General features: G+C 39.3%; 1 protein-coding gene and 1 long non-coding RNA gene across 3 annotated transcripts in view; one reads left to right on the forward strand and one right to left on the reverse strand.

Moving 5' to 3' along the window:
• The window catches only part of LOC148374201 (protein shisa-8), a 113,973-nt gene that overhangs the window by 62,858 nt on the left and 35,149 nt on the right, over positions 1-15,966 (forward strand). The gene's annotated exons all lie outside the window — the stretch shown is intronic.
• LOC148374204 (uncharacterized) lies at positions 3,552-12,569 on the reverse strand. Its single transcript, XR_015850244.1, has 3 exons — positions 12,521-12,569; positions 11,456-11,592; positions 3,552-3,647 (listed from the first exon to the last, which is right to left on the reverse strand). It is a non-coding gene; the product is annotated as an uncharacterized LOC148374204 (long non-coding RNA).

The raw sequence follows: 15,966 nt of genomic DNA on the forward strand, positions 1-15,966 counted from the left end.
ATAAAACGCTTATTAAAACAATAAAGCGAGCTAATTATAACAATTGGGAGATCCTAGTCTATATAACGCGTTTATTTAAACAATAAAGTGCGATCGTATTCTACAAAATGCGTTTGTTAACGCGGATGAAAAAGTCACCAACGTCAAAGCACGCTTCCAACAAAAGCGTTTGCAGCAGAATGCGCGTTCACGCGAGGGGGGGGATTTTGCGTAGGAGTCGGATTTGGGCACACCGTCTCGGGAGCTTTTATACCCGTGGTCCACACGAGAAAATGACGCGATGAGGAAGCGGAACAGTCGCCGGTGTCTGTTTTGCGGGCATACCACCGATGAACAGCGGGTTGGCCAATTTTGCGCATTTTCCATCGCGGGCAACCACGGGCAAAAAAAAAAACGCAAAATTTTACCCGCGATACAGACGCAAACGGCTGTGTGACCGGGCCCTAAACAGGGTCAGTCAATATGATATGTTTGGATTGGTCCAAAAATTAATTCTGTGCCCAGTCGGACTATTACATATATAAACGTAGTGAATGAGAGGTATAAGTTTGTTTGGAAATCGTTGAAATCAGTTGTGTTCAAAGTTTTAATGGCGCAAGCTATTATTTTCAAATTTCCTTAGACAGTGAAAATGTCAAAAACAGCTTTAATTTGCTTTGACAGAAATTGATGCACCTCACTGTCTTTAAATCAAAACAATTCTTAATGCACAGATTAGAATAAAATTATTTTATTACAGTTTTGTGTTTGACGAGTTTGGCTTATTATGGTTCTCACATCTGGGTTGGAGTCAAGGGCGTAGTTTAGGCATGGGTGCACGGGACGTGTCCCCATCTATATTGGACAATCATTGTTTTGTCCCCACCAAGATTGTGTAATGAAAAATAAACTTACACTGCCAAAACTAAACTTACACTGTTTATGGGGCTAATTATTGATTATTCCAACTACCATGTATATTTCTCCCAAAATCGTTTCCCATTTTGTTTTTGTTTTTTTAATAGTTTGACATATCCCTAACATATCCGTGCTACAAGTGCCTAAGATATTGTATAATTTACTTCTGAATACGCACACACAAGAATACAATGACATTCAAAGAAAGCCAACTGTTCATTTTCGTCATCCTTTTTGCACTCAAAAGACAGAATTAAATATAGTGATTATTTCCTCCCCTGTATAGGAATTGGAATTTTCAAGGCGAGACAGTGGGTGGATCAAAGGAGCAACACTAATGTTGGCACTTCATAAAAAACAAATTCTTATTCTGGGTTTTGTCGCAGCAATCAAGAAAAATATGCAGATAATGTGTATCTTATCTGCTGTGTTTAAACATGTATGGATGTGGAAAGAAAAAAACATATTTTAGTTTATGTACAGGAGGGCATTGATTGCCTGTGTTCCTGACCCATGTGAAGGACACTCAACCTAACTGTACGGACTACACAAATCATTTACTATTGACTCCCATCATAATGAAGTGCTTTGAGAGACTGGTTAAAGAGCACATCACCTCCAGTCTCCCCTCCTCACCGGACAAACCGCTCCACCGGGGATGCCATCTCCTCTGCGCTTCACCTTAGCCTGACACACCTAGAGGAGAAGAACACCCATGTGCGGATGCTGTTCCTGGACTTCAGTTCAGCATTCAACACCATCATCCCACAACACCTGATAGACAAAATGAGACTCCTGGGTTTCAACACCCCCCTGCGGAACTGGCTGCTGGACTTCCTCACTGACAGACCCCAGTCAGTGAGGATTGGTCAGAACATCTCCGATGTCATCACCCTCAGCACGGGCTCCCCCCAAGGCTGTGTCCTGAGCCCCTTGCTGTTCACCCTGATGACACACGACTGCGTCCCTAGGTCAGCCACAAACCACATCGTGAAGTTTGCGGACGACACAACAGTGGTGGGCCTCATCAGGGACGACAACGACCTGGCCTACAGAGAGGAGGTGGAGCAGTTGGTGGGCTGGTGCAGGGACAACAGCCTGGTCCTGAATGTTGACAAAACCAAAGAGATCATTATCGACTTCAGGAAAAACCAGCCCAACCATGCCCCACTTCTCATCAACAACAAGGCTGTGGAGGTTGTCAGCAGCATCAAGTTCCTAGGTGTGCACATCACAAACAAACTCACCTGGTCCGTGAACACTGCATCACTGGTGAAGAGGGCACAGCAGCGCCTGTACTTCCTGCGGAGGATAGGAGAGCCCACCTGCCCCCACCCTCCCTCATCACATTCTACAGGGGCACCATAGAGAGTATCCTGACCAGCTGCATCTCTTTGTGGTGTGGAGGCTGCAGCGCTTCCGACTGGGGTAGTGTGAGGAGGGTGACGAGGACAGCAGAGAAAGTCATCGGGACTTCTCTCCCCTCCATTCAGGACATTGGCCAGAAGCGCTGCCTATCCCAAGCCAAGAACATTATCAGGGACCCCTCTCACCCCCATCATGGACTGTTCACTCTGCTAGCCTCTGGGAAGAGGTACTGCAGTGTGCGGTGCAGGACCACCAGGTTCCACAATAGTCTTGTCCCCCTGGCTATTAGACTGTTAAATGGTCAATCAAACACATAGTAAATCTAAACTGCTGCTAATCTGTACATCTGTTGGTTTTGTTTGACTTTTTTTGCACCACTGGCAGTTCTTTATAGCTAGCCACTCCTTGCACATCTGTTCTCCTCTGCACTATTGTACTACAGTGTTATTGTTACTGTTTACCTGACTTGTTTACCTGACTGCCCATTTTGCACATCTGGTTAGCTGCTTCTCTTGCACTCTTTGCACGACTGTAAAATACTATACATAGCCATAATTATTTAGTATATTATTAGTACTCAATACTCCAACTCAATACAACATTTTATTTATATCTGTACATTGAAGGAAACTGTGCGGGTCAGATGTATCGACATTTCGTTCTGTATACACGTGTACTAAAATGACAATAAAGTAGATCTGAATCTGAATCTGAATAAGTTCCTCCTAAATGCCCTCTGACAGACGTGATGTAAAGTGGACAATTGGATCTTAATAGAGACAAACAAACCCATGGAGGACACACATCCATCGGCTGTCTTATTACATTTAGTTTGAAAGCTCCTTTACTGATAAAGTACGTCAATTATGTAATATGTAAGGCCCGGAAGTCATTTGCAAAGTTCTCACCATTTATCTGCAGCCTGAAACATAGGTATTTATTTGCTTATAAAAAACATAAAGCTATACAATGTAAAAAAAAAAATCTTAAATTGTGTGATTTATTTGGGGGATTTTTTGCTGCTAAATGGTATTACACTCTTTTTCATTGCACTATTGTTACACTGCACTCCATTCTGGCCCCAGTGCTGTGGAATGCTCTGCCCACTGAGATTCAGTCTGCAACCTCAGTGAAACTGTTTAAATCTAGGCTTAAAACACACTTACTGTATATGCTACAGCTTATAAATGACCTATGTTTCATGTAGATGATGGCTGTGTATTGCAACATCCATTGCAGCCTAAAGGGGGATTACCTCATGTCCAGCCTTCTCAAGGTTTCTTCATTTTCCTCATGCTGAGTTTTTCATTGCCCTCATTCAGGTTTTGGATCAGAGGATGGTGTAGTCTTTACAGCTCTTTGAGACGTCTTGTGATTAAAGGCTTTACAACAAACATAAATTCACTTTGACTAATCTTTTTCATTCACAAACATTGCACAATTATTATAACTTAGGCCAGTCACTAAGCACTATGTTGTAATGTTTTTTTCTGCAATTTATGTTAGGTAGTCTTTTGACTTTTCCCTTGAAAAGGCTTTATTACATGTTTACTCTTAAGTGCCTTGGCTAATCTCATTGCAAACAATGTTTGCCAGGTTCTTATCAATAACAATAGAGACAATTCTAATCAGTTCAAAACAAGCAAATTAACAATTTATAATTATGAAATCAACATATTTCTACCAAATCCATTGGAATCATAAACCAGGATTGCGTAAAGTTATTTACATTAAAAAAATATACTTCGACATGGTTAACAGTAGAAAAAAATCCAAAGGGCCCTTGTATCCTTCAATTTTTTGGGATGTGACAATCAGGGGAATTTAAACAAACAAAAACAGAGAGTAAGATATACTTTAAAGAAGGGCGGTTAAAGTCAAATTGGTGAGAGGGCCAAATTAAAAAAATTCAGCAGATCGGCTGATCAAATGTTGACATTTTTTAATGCTGCATGTAGTCTAGTGAACCTAATTGATTCTCCTGAAATGCGGTTAAATATCAGATGAATAAAGCAACATTTCAATGGCTCTGTAAATAATCTTAATTCACACATACAGTATGGATGAAAAATTCTCTCAGGGGTTATTCAATTACTGCTCTTATACACAACTAAAAGATTATCCAGACTACAAAAACAACAACTTAATAAAACTTAATAACACAGTACCAAAGTAATCTCACATACACAAATGGCATTTTTACAATTAAAAGCAGAAGCAAAACACTCTCTATCTCGGTACAGATCAACCAAAAAACATGTTCATATGCACTTCTGAAGCAGCCCATATCCAAACAAAATGCTTTTCTGTTACAGCCACTAAATGGTCTCATACACGGTCTGAAACCATCACAAGCAGTATGCCGAAATTTTTTTAGTTGAATTTTTCACTAGTGATAGTGTGTTTGGTGTAATTTTGAATTATGCCCCCTGTCATATTGCACCTGCCAGCAGGCTAATGCCGTGTCAGTGCTGAGACAGCATATAAAGGCTGTGTATGTGCACGGACATGGATATGAGCTGCTGAATGTGATGATACATTAAATAGCCAGGATTATCCTCCGCTGCTGCAGGCCTACTGATAGGGTTCATGTTATAGAGGAAAGGGCGGGATAGCGCTCCATTTCGACATCATTATCAAACAATAATGAGCCGCAACCCCACTCAGGGAAGACTCAACGAGTTTGTGCTTAATGCATCAGGCCAAGGGTAGCTTATGTGCTGACTTGGAGGAAAGCCGGATGATAAAGTGTGAGAATAATGACACGCTCATTAAGGGGAATTCCAACAAAAAGTGCTTTTACAAGAAATAAGCAAACAAACCTCGTAAAGATAACATTACATTAACAGTCCCCTTAAACCAAAACGGAGGTGGAACGATTTCTTGAAAACCGATGACAAATGCAGCTACTTAGTATTTATAGATTTGTCGAACAGGGATTTGTGTAAAAACTTTCTTTCATATATTTCAAATAGTTGCATATAAACAGTGTAGAACATTTTGGAAGATCATTTCTTACTGTTATGTTCTGTGTTTTCTACTTTTGGTTTAGGTGTTTAGTAGGGTTTCTTTGAGTTAATGGGCCATGTAAACTGTTTGTCCTTCCCTCACTGTTGTTAACCAATAAGCTTCCTAGTCCTTGTGTAGTTTATTCTGGTGTTCCACGTTTGTCCTTTCCGGCTATGTGAATCTCGTTCCTGGTTTTCTCTACAAATATAGTTTGGTCTTGTCAAGTCAAGTCATGTTTATTAGTATAGCCCTTAATCACAAGAAGTTTCAAAGGGCTGCACAGACCACAGATCATTGCAAACCAAAGACCATTATTACACCATGTTGAGTTCCGTCTTTGCTACTTTTGCTGTATGTTTTTGGTAGGGTTTTGTTAGATTGATAGGTGTTTTAGTTAGGCAATTTTATCCAATCAGCTTGCTTGGCCTTGTGTGGTTTGTCCCTTAAGCCATGTGTGTTTAGTTGATAATTTTCTCCCCATTTTTGTTCAGTCATCCTGTCATGTCACACTAAGAGGTGGGTCTAATATGCAAGGAAACAAGACAGCTGTGCTTCAAAATGAATGTTTTTTTAACAAAACCCAAGTACAATGTAACAAACAAAGCAAGTAGTGCCAAAAAAAACAGAACAATAAACATGACATGCCAAATCATTGACAATTACCAACCACACCTGGAGAGAAAAGAGAGGGTGGTTATTGCCTAAAACTAAAAATAAGGGATTATATGTTTGTTATTTTTACCAAATTTAGCCCCAAGTCGGTTGTATGAAACAATGTAACCAGTTTGAATTTGGTTCGGCTCACTTAATATGGTGATTTATTCTCTACTCATGCTAGCCTGCTCCAGACCAGGCTAACAACATGGCTAAGATTATCCCCAGAGATATATCTGCTACTTCTACTGTCAATCATGTCAAAATGAATGGTTTTGTACAATTCCATGCACTTTTTTGACATATTGCATTATTTTAACTGTTCTGCATTAAAAATACATACAGGCTTAATTGTCATTTCATTGAACTCAGTTGACTGTATAATTGCAACTCATTTTATAGTCATTCAAGTGGTAAATTACCTGCTGTCAGGGCACGTGTTTTATTACAATGCCAATTAAGAACGTTTGTAGGGATACCATCAGAACTTGCTAAATATGTACATCATTGCTGTTTTTGAGATTTTTAAATGTGATGCAATATCTCTCTCTGTGTGTTATTTTTCCCAGTTAGCCCCTTTTTGGCCGCTCGCCCCTTTGTTTTATTACTAATGCATCCATAGGCAACACGACGACTACGCATTCTCCACAAAACTACCAAAACTTTGTTTCAAACACTCTTAACCCCTTCGACTAATTAATATGTAAACCAATATGGTGGGGTGCCAGAGTTCCTCACATTACATCACGGTAAGTGAACTACAACTATATCCATGCCCTAGATTTGGAACATCTTGAGTAGTAAAAACTTTTTTGTAAACCTAATTTGGTGGCTGGGGAGCATAGAAAAAACACAATGAGCACACATTCCCCATGTGATGCTAACCCACCACTGCTCCCTCTCTTTTGCGTATCTGTCAGTCGCATGCACAGCGCGACATCACATCAAATCATCTCAGCAAGCGTGTTTAACCTAATCACACTCAACCATGCGTGAACCTCAGATGGAGGAGTCAGGTCTGTTATGACAGCCGATGTGCCGAGTGACAGCCACAGGCTTTCGAGTGCACCGACCGACCGTCAGGCTGCTTTTGAATAGGTCCGATTATACGCAAACGCAAGGCCTACGCGATGTAGGTCGGAGGAATGAGACAAGACTTTGAGGCAGACAGTGACTAATTGTACATTTCATTTCTGTGACAGCAAATTGGAACCAGACACACACTGGGATCTATGCCTTCCCTGGATCCCACCAGATTTGCCTATTGAAAGCTGTGGGGAAAATAGCTACTAAATACATATTTTCCCCCGCTGGACTGTTTTATTCCAGAGGAAATCTTACCCTAAGTGTATCTGCTATTCACGATTGTCAAGCACTTTCAGTGCTTGGATTGTTTTCAGATTGCTGGACGACAAGACATACTATGCTTGCCAACAGAAATGTTCAAAAGACAAGCCAAAATCATAGTTTTGCTTCAGAACTCATACTTTTTGAAGGAAGTTGAATATAAAGGTCTATCCATAAAATGTCTGATTCCTGAATTTCCTTCTGCAAAAAGCATAGTACATTACACAATAATTTCATACTTTTGCAATGTGATCATTTATGTCGACTATTGATGTCAGATGCCACACCTTTAGCTAACATCAAGTTTGTAAGTGTTTGTGTCTGTGGTCTAAAAATTTATTACAATGAGATACAATATGGCACAAGCATAAACAAAACTACATGTCCAAAAGCACAGTGCAGAAAACGGTAGTACAGTCAACTGCTGTCTATTATTCAGAAAGGGTTCGGTACGAATTAGGTATTGAGGCAACTGTATCTAGAACCCTAGAGGCAACAATGTGACAGTCCAAGGGTCCATCTGGCAGCATTTGTGATCCAGAAGGTATTTGGTTTGCTGGAAGAACAGGCAGCTGAGACACCCGAGCTTGGTACATGACGGGAAAAACAACAAACTAGCCGGGAACCAAGGGGTCGGTGTTCTAATAAAGGGAAGAGCACGAATTGTGATAGAAGGAAAAGCCATGGGAAAATAAAGTGACCACAGCTGCAAGGAAGAAAATTGGACCTGGAGGTTAGGGGTCGTATTAGGTAAACTCACAGAGAGAGAATGAAACTGAGAGAGAGAGAGGGAGGGAGAGGGGGGGCTAAGTTCAGGATCGTGACACTTCAAGATATTCTTTGTAAACTGAGATAACAAATGTATCAGTAACAGATTGTTTTGATCAACTACTAGGCCAAATCATATTTGCAAAGACCTTTTAAAAAGAATGTCCTTCAAGGTACACTAAATGATAATGAATCCGAAGTGACACGGGAAACTAATCAAAGACAGAAATGCACACTGAACTTTGTGATGAAGAACCAGCATACCAACAGAGTCAATTGCACACAAAAAGAGTTCAGGGGAAACGTCTGAGACATGAGTGTCACGACCTCTGCAAGACCGATCAATGGGCAAGTCTCAAAGACAAGCAATGACATAATTAAGTTGCTGTTTAACGGCACAACATGTTTAAAATCAGGGAAATGCAGGTAAATCCCAAGTGAAATACAAATCGGTTTAATTTCTCAAAATGTTTCTATTGATGAGGTGCACCTACAAAATTGTATGAAACATGACGAAATTGCTTAAGGTCACAGGTATGAGTAGAGGAGGGGTTGTGTGTTGAAAAAAGATTTTGTTGTGTTGCTCTTTCTACTTCAATTTTGATGCTCAGAGGCACGCGACTGACAGCCGATATGTCAGAAACCCTCGGAATGTTGGCAAGCTAATTGTCCCCTCCAGAGACAAGCTTGATCATGTAACTGGGATTGTGTTGGATAAAAAGGTGTCTTCAAATATTTCCAGAGTAAAATAATCAATCACATATTTAAGAAAATATTTACACTACTTGCTTGTTTTAATTTCACGCTTAAAGGCTCGGCAGGAACAGAGGCACAACTATTTGTGGCGCAGGAATTACAAAATTGAAATACAGAGTCCTTTATTTACAGCATAATCCACTGATGACGATTTACTTCAAACTGCAAGTAAAAGACAACAGTTTTTACCTCATTGGCAAAAAGATGTGCTCACTTTAGATTTTAGATTTTAAATTAACCAAATGTTAAGAAGTTTTTTTCTTCCAAAGAAAGAAAGGTAAAAGCTAAATGATATTATATTTTATGGTTGAACGACAACGTTCTTTTCTCATTTAATAAAAATAAAAATAAAAAATAAGCAAAATTGTCTCACGCTGCAGATAGTAGAAAATAATTTTCACCTAAACATGAAATGTTCCATCCTTTTTTAAAATAATAATATTGAAATATATGGAAAATAACTGCTGAGGGCAGGTACGTATTAAGTCATTTCTTTATTATTTAACAAGAAAAACAATTGGTTCCACGCATGCGCTTGTTAAATCTAAAACATTCTCATTCTATTCAATTTTTGTATAAAAATTAACATAAACTGTTTCCAAGACTACGAAATGTTCAAATATCTATTATTGTCTAGCTTCGGTAATCTGGACATGAGAACTGTTTTAAAAAAGAAAAAATAATTTTGCTTCTTTTTTCTATGCCTTGAACTTCTTGTAGGCTAGAAAGATGCATATTTTTCCTCTTGACTAAACACTGGCATTTTCTTTTTCCAAGACCTAAGAAAGGTATATTCCTCTACATTGAAGATTCCTGCCGTGAAATGTTGCCTTTGTCATTATTAAGCCACATTTGTGTTTTCACTAGCCAAAAATTCTCCAGTGCGGCTTGTTTTTGTGTGTTATTTTTACTTACAGTATCCCATTGTGTATTTTGATGTAAGGGCCAAATTGTGGGTTACGTTGCCAGGATAGGACTGAAACTCCCTAATAAATCAGGAATTTAATTGCAGTAAAAAAGTAAGAGAAGTTTCATGCATGCAATGGTAGAAAAAGGGATACATAGGCAAATGACATTGGAGGGGCTTAATGTTTAAAATAAATGATTTGACAATCGAAAAAGATAAACACTAAAAGAAAGATCACTCAGACAGAACGTAAAGTGGGGCCCTTTTCCCCGGCGACATTCATCTATTGATCTTAGCTTGTTTCTTGGAGAGTGTCTGTGAAATCAGGCCGAGTGCTGACACAGCCATCACAATGCATTATGGGGGATCAAAGAGAGGCCGACATTAGCCACCGAGCAGGACCCCGATGCCCGAGGGAATAAAGAAAGAACGGAGGGAAGAGAAAATAGGACAAGGACTAACCGAGGCATCCAACGAAACACTGCTAAACAGGATTTTCAATCAAGGCCAGTCGAGCCCTGCGCTGTCTCCGTCTCTCAGTGCCTCCTCGAAAGGCACGCGGACGTGTGAAGAAAACAACAAAAAAGAAAAGAAAACAACACAAATTAAGAGATGGCCAGATAACTAAGATGTTAAAATACGGAAATCGGAGGTGTAAATTGTGCACGAGTGTTGCACTAGCTGACATATGTTGGTGTGTGCGTAATAGAAGGAGAAGGAAGGGTGATGATGAGGCGGCAAGCGTTGAGGGACTCGAAATAGCAAGTGAGAAGGAAACAAGGGAAACATGCATGTGTGAAGTCTGTCGCTTACAGACTTATGTCTAATTAGCTTGCTGCTGATCGAGTGAGTGAGTGAGTGAGTGAGTGAGTGAGTGAGTGAGTGAGTGAGTGAGTGAGTGAGTGAGTGAGTGAGTGAGTGAGTGAGTGAGTGAGTGAGTGAGTGAGTGAGTGAGTGAGTGAGTGAGTGAGTGAGTGAGTGAGTGAGTAAATGAGTGGTGACCGTATACAGAAGCATCTCCTTGTAGTTATGCATTTTATTTACTGTATTTCACATTCTATAAAGGTGCACTAGATTATAATGGGCAATTTCGAATCTTTGGCGAATTTGGGGTTTATAATCTGGAAAATATGGCATTTTAGTTGTCTCGTTGACAGTGTTAAACAAGATTTGTATTTTTTTTTTGCACTGCATATTTTTTGGGTGCGACTTGGATGACTTTTGTTCTGAAACTGTTGTTACAGTTGAAGTATTATATTTTAACACTGTCAAAGGTTTATACATCCTATTTTTAAGCTGTTTGCACTTTCATTTCATTTTTAAAATGTTGTGACATGGAAGGTATCATAGTGGTTATGTTAAACTTTCTATATTTGTATTTCTGTTACATTGTTGCTCTCCTAGAATTTTGTTACAAAACAGTGTTAATATAAATATCAATATACATGTGCTTTATAGTGTTAAATTGTGCATTGTAGTTATTTATTGAAAAAAAAAAGTGTCGGTTGTATTTATCATAATTATAAAGTAACTCAAAGGGAAGGAGTTAATTATCCAATTGAAATGAGATTTAAAGTAAAAAGGTATCAGTATCCGATCAGTATCAGTCGATTCTTTCCTGTGTTTACTTAGATTGATTCCAGAGAATAACAGTTTCGCCCACCCCTAGTTTTCAAGTGTTTGCCAATGCTTGATATTCTCTCTACTTACCTCATTGGAATGAGGGAAGACAAAAATGATTTATCTTACCTTGTTAGCCTTGAACAGGAAATTGCCAGTAGACTTTCTTCTCTTGCTGACGTAAGCAAATAATGTTGGAGAGCACAACCACCTTGTCTCACTTGTATCTTTTATCCGTCCATCTTAACATTTTGTAAGAATAGGGTCTGAAATAATACGAGAAAAACAAAGATACATATGATCTTGGAAACATGTTCGATGTAAACAAAGAAAGTGACGTAAAAACTGAGAGGATAACAAATTGCAGGCTTCCAATCATTCTCTCATTTGCATATCTGAGTCTAGCACCCTGGTGTTCTTCTCGACATTTTGACATGTTAAATAAGAAAAGGCCCAGGTGCAGATGATACATTAATAATAGCTCATTTTTCTCTTGATATGCTCCCCAAGTGTCGCAGTGATTTATTAGCAAATGTGCTCATCTTTTTTTCTTCTTGATATTCAATAATTTACTAGCGATAGTTGCTATCATAAATGGAAGTACCAATCTTATGAGAATATTGTGTAACCCAGATTACCCAAGTACCTCACAACAATATTGTTTTAAAATGGCCTAGGGCTCACCCACAGGGTTTCTGTAAAATAAGGGACTTGTGTGTTGGAATGTAGCTATGTAATCCACTTTTCTTGAATTGATTCACTTATGTAATATTTTTTTACAATAATCCATTAAGAACATTTTCAATAGACAAGTCAAATATCCAAACAAAGTAGCCATAAGCAAAATGAACAATGGCCCTACATAAAGCTTCACATGTGTTCATACATTACGTTTTTATCCTATTACAGGTATTCAATAAACTAACCAAAAGGCACACTCATCCATAATTAGTCTTTCAACTCTCAGCTTCAATGTAACACATGTGCTTAAAAGGACACACTTTGTATCAAAGGGGTGAAACCGAACTGGCTGCTAAGTGAACTATTTTTTTCCAATAAATCCATCAAGATCTTTTAAAGCATTTAAAACTCAAAATAAATCACCCTTTCTCGACACCCAAACGGTCAGAAATATTGCTACACACACTCCAATAATTATCGTGTGAGTCATTAATGTATAAACAACAGACTAACCTGTAAAATAAGTAAATTGTGTGTTGGAACGAAGCTGTACGAACGTCTCTATTGAATCCATTCACTGATCTGATTAGGGCAGAAGTGACTCATGCCGTAAAACACACCGGCGGACAGATACCTCTCAGAGGTTCCTACTCCGATCACTTCTGCAACACTGTATATTTTCTTTGTTTTTCATCCATGTACATGAATAAATAAATACAAAACTATAAATTGTGTTCAATACTTTTCAAAATGAAGTGTTGATCTTCTCAAAATAAAATAAAGTTTTCCCACTCGTTAATGAGGGTATCATAATTGCATCTTACTTTTTGAATAATTTGTACTCCTGGGGTAACGATTTATTTTACGTGAATGGTTATAATTTACTAATATCTCTCAAGACTTTGATGATAAACTTAAAAAAAGATTTCAGCTTGGTGTTATGCATGCCACCTTCCAATAGAGGCCGCTAATTGGGAAGCAAGACATACCTGAGCCCATGGCGGAAGAAAAAAAAGATCTTCCTCAGAAAGTCTTTTTCCTTTTCGTCCTCCTCCTCCTGAGAAGCTTGGTTTTGCCATGTTTCCTGGCAGGAGAGACGAGGGTGTGGCTTTCACCCTTCCAGCTACCGCAGGCTCCCCGTAAGGAGTTTGCATGTTCTAGTCAAGTCAAGTCATTTTTATTTGTATAGCCCTAAATCACGAAGAGTCTCAAAGGGCTTCACAGATTATTACACTATATTACACAGACTATTTTTCAGCCGACGAGAAGAGTAGGTTATTCATATGCTATGGAGTAGAAGTGAGTTTTAAGCTTAGATTTAAACATTTCCACTGAGGTTGCAGATCGGATCTCAGGGGGAAGAGCATTCCACAGCACCGGTGCCCGGATGGAGAACGCTCTCGAACCAGCAGAACACTTTTTTGCTCTTGGGATCACCAGAAGACCGGCACTCTCAGATCGTAGGCTTCGGACCGGGACATAGGGGCAAATCAGATCTGAAAGATAAGAGGGAGCAAGTCCATGTATGGTTTTGTATAATACTAAGAGAACCTTGAAATCACATCTAAGGCTAACTGGGAGCCAATGCAGGTTAGCCAAAATCGGTGTTATGTGATCATACTTTTTTGTCCTAGTTAAAAGCCTCGCTGCGGCATTTTGTACAAGCTGAAGAGACTTGATTCTAGACTTCGGGAGACCAGAGAGTAGTGCATTATAGTTGTTCCTCCCTTGCCTGTGTGGGTTTCTTCCCGGCATTCCAGAAAATGGATGGATGGACATACAGAAAAATGTTGCCAGCTACTTTAATTTTGGCCATTAGCTCAATGAAATTATAGAAATTATAGTTTTTATGAGGGTACACAAAGGGAAACAGGCTAAAAAAATCCAGGTGAGTGCAATCATATTGCCTTGAACAAAGACTTTTATTTTAAATTACATAACATTGGGATGCGTGCTTCCACAAATGTTCTCTATTTCAAGTCAAGTCAAGTCATTTTTATTTGTATAACCCTTAATCACAAAGAGTCTCAAAGGGCTTCACAGGTTTTTCAGACTATTATTACACCATCCCCCAATCTGGAACCAACATGAGGGCAAGGAAAAACTTGAAAAATCTCAACATGAGGAAAATGAAGAAACCTTGAGAAGGGACCGCACATGTGGTATCCCCCTTCCAGGATTACCAGACAGCAAAGGATTTCAGAAATGTTAGTCAGTATAAAGAGCTACAGTGTGTGGTCTGGAATGGCACATGGCTTTGGCAACATCCAGTGTAGGTCATTGTTTGACAAGAAGCATCTAATTTATTTTCAAATGCTTCTCTTAGCATTTTCTCGCGGTCCGTATTAACTCTGAAGAAGACTTGGGTCATAATTTTCCACAGAAGAAAAAGAGTAATAATAGTATGTAGTCTGTGCAGCCCTTTGAGACTTCTTGTGGTACAAATAAACATGACTTGACTTGACTTGTTGGGGTTTCCAGGGTCGATTCCGTTCTAGGGCCTGATATGACCTGCAAGCGTCGTTTGGCGACCACTGTTTCAGATTGATGGGTTCTATTTTTTAAATGATTGTACAGCATGCCTGACAGGTCCCATCATTTTTCCCTCTTTTTTGTGCAGCTCTTACAGGACACAGTATGATGGGATCCACAAATCACTTCTTGTGAGAGGAAAACTGACAACGTGATAGAAATCATCAAGATGTATGTGCTTATGGACATTTCAAATTAGAGAAAATACTAAAATAATATGATGTGATGGTTGTTTTAAAGAAGAAGAGACGATAACAATCACTAAAAAGAGTAGGTGTTTATGAGACAAGACAGCAGCTGATACCTTCACAACATTTTGTCAACTTCTTTCACCATCCTTTCATTTATTTTATCTCGAAGCCATATGCAGTCTCTCACGTGATTTTTCAGTACTGGCGTGCTCCAAAATGTTTAATTTCTCTCTTTTAGCGTTCTCCTTTCTGTCCCCAAGCTACACTGCAGCCACTGTAAAATCCGCGCTGGCACATCTAAGCGTTAAGTCCAAATCCTAGGTGGCCTTCGCATCACTAACACAGACCACTGAGTTAATAAGGTATCAGTCACAAGATGGAAGCACAAGTGGGGGATGGAAGGTAGTCGCGGGGGCCGGGAGATGATTTGAAGGTCAAACACTGTGCTAACGTTAGCACACGTGCAATGACATATCGCGCCCACACGGTGTTTGTGTGCAAAGCATAAATCGCTGTTAGACATGGTAGGTGGACACACTAGCAGAAGATTTATGCTTGGAAACATGAAGCAGAGCTCTTGATCCAAGAAGGAGGACGGCAGTCGCAACAGACTATTGATGAGTGGCTATTTTTGAAGTAAAAGCTCACAAAATGAACCAACCCCGCGAAAAGTTGGTTATTCGTGTATGTGGTCTTTGTGTTGTGTTCTTGACTTAGGGATCCATGCATCCTCCATGTCCGATGCCAAACGTTTTCATTGCGGCACATTGTTCACAATCGTTCTTCATGCTGATTGGCTATAAGTGCAAAAGTTTGGTTTGAGTCATCCTTTACTGTATCGTAGGCGCGAATCCTTGTTTCCAAACTGATATTTGCACCGCTCGACAGATAACTGCACCTTCTGTCTGAAACGTAGCAGTTATAGTAAAACCACAATATTTAAAAAGTAATGGAATTTATTTTCCTTCTTGTGCGGCCCAGTACCAAACAACTCATCGTCCAATGCCTTTACCTATAACATACGTTATTTTGGTGGAAAATTCTTTCCCAGGTAGTAGGATGCTTTCTTGACAACTCATCCAGTCCCCTTTTGCTAGGCTGTCGTTGTGTTCACTGGGAATATAGACGGACCTTTCAAACATTCAAAAAAAGGGCTGGCATCTGAAAGTGTTACGGTATTTTTCTAATGTTTGAATTCAAAGTACTTCTTTACAATTCTGTCTTTAAAAATAGCTT

This window comes from Urocampus carinirostris, chromosome 1, assembly GCF_059441175.1.
Source record: "Urocampus carinirostris isolate Australia breed hairy pipefish chromosome 1, RoL_Ucar_1.0, whole genome shotgun sequence".
In the NCBI taxonomy this organism is placed as follows: Eukaryota; Metazoa; Chordata; class Actinopteri; order Syngnathiformes; family Syngnathidae; genus Urocampus; species Urocampus carinirostris.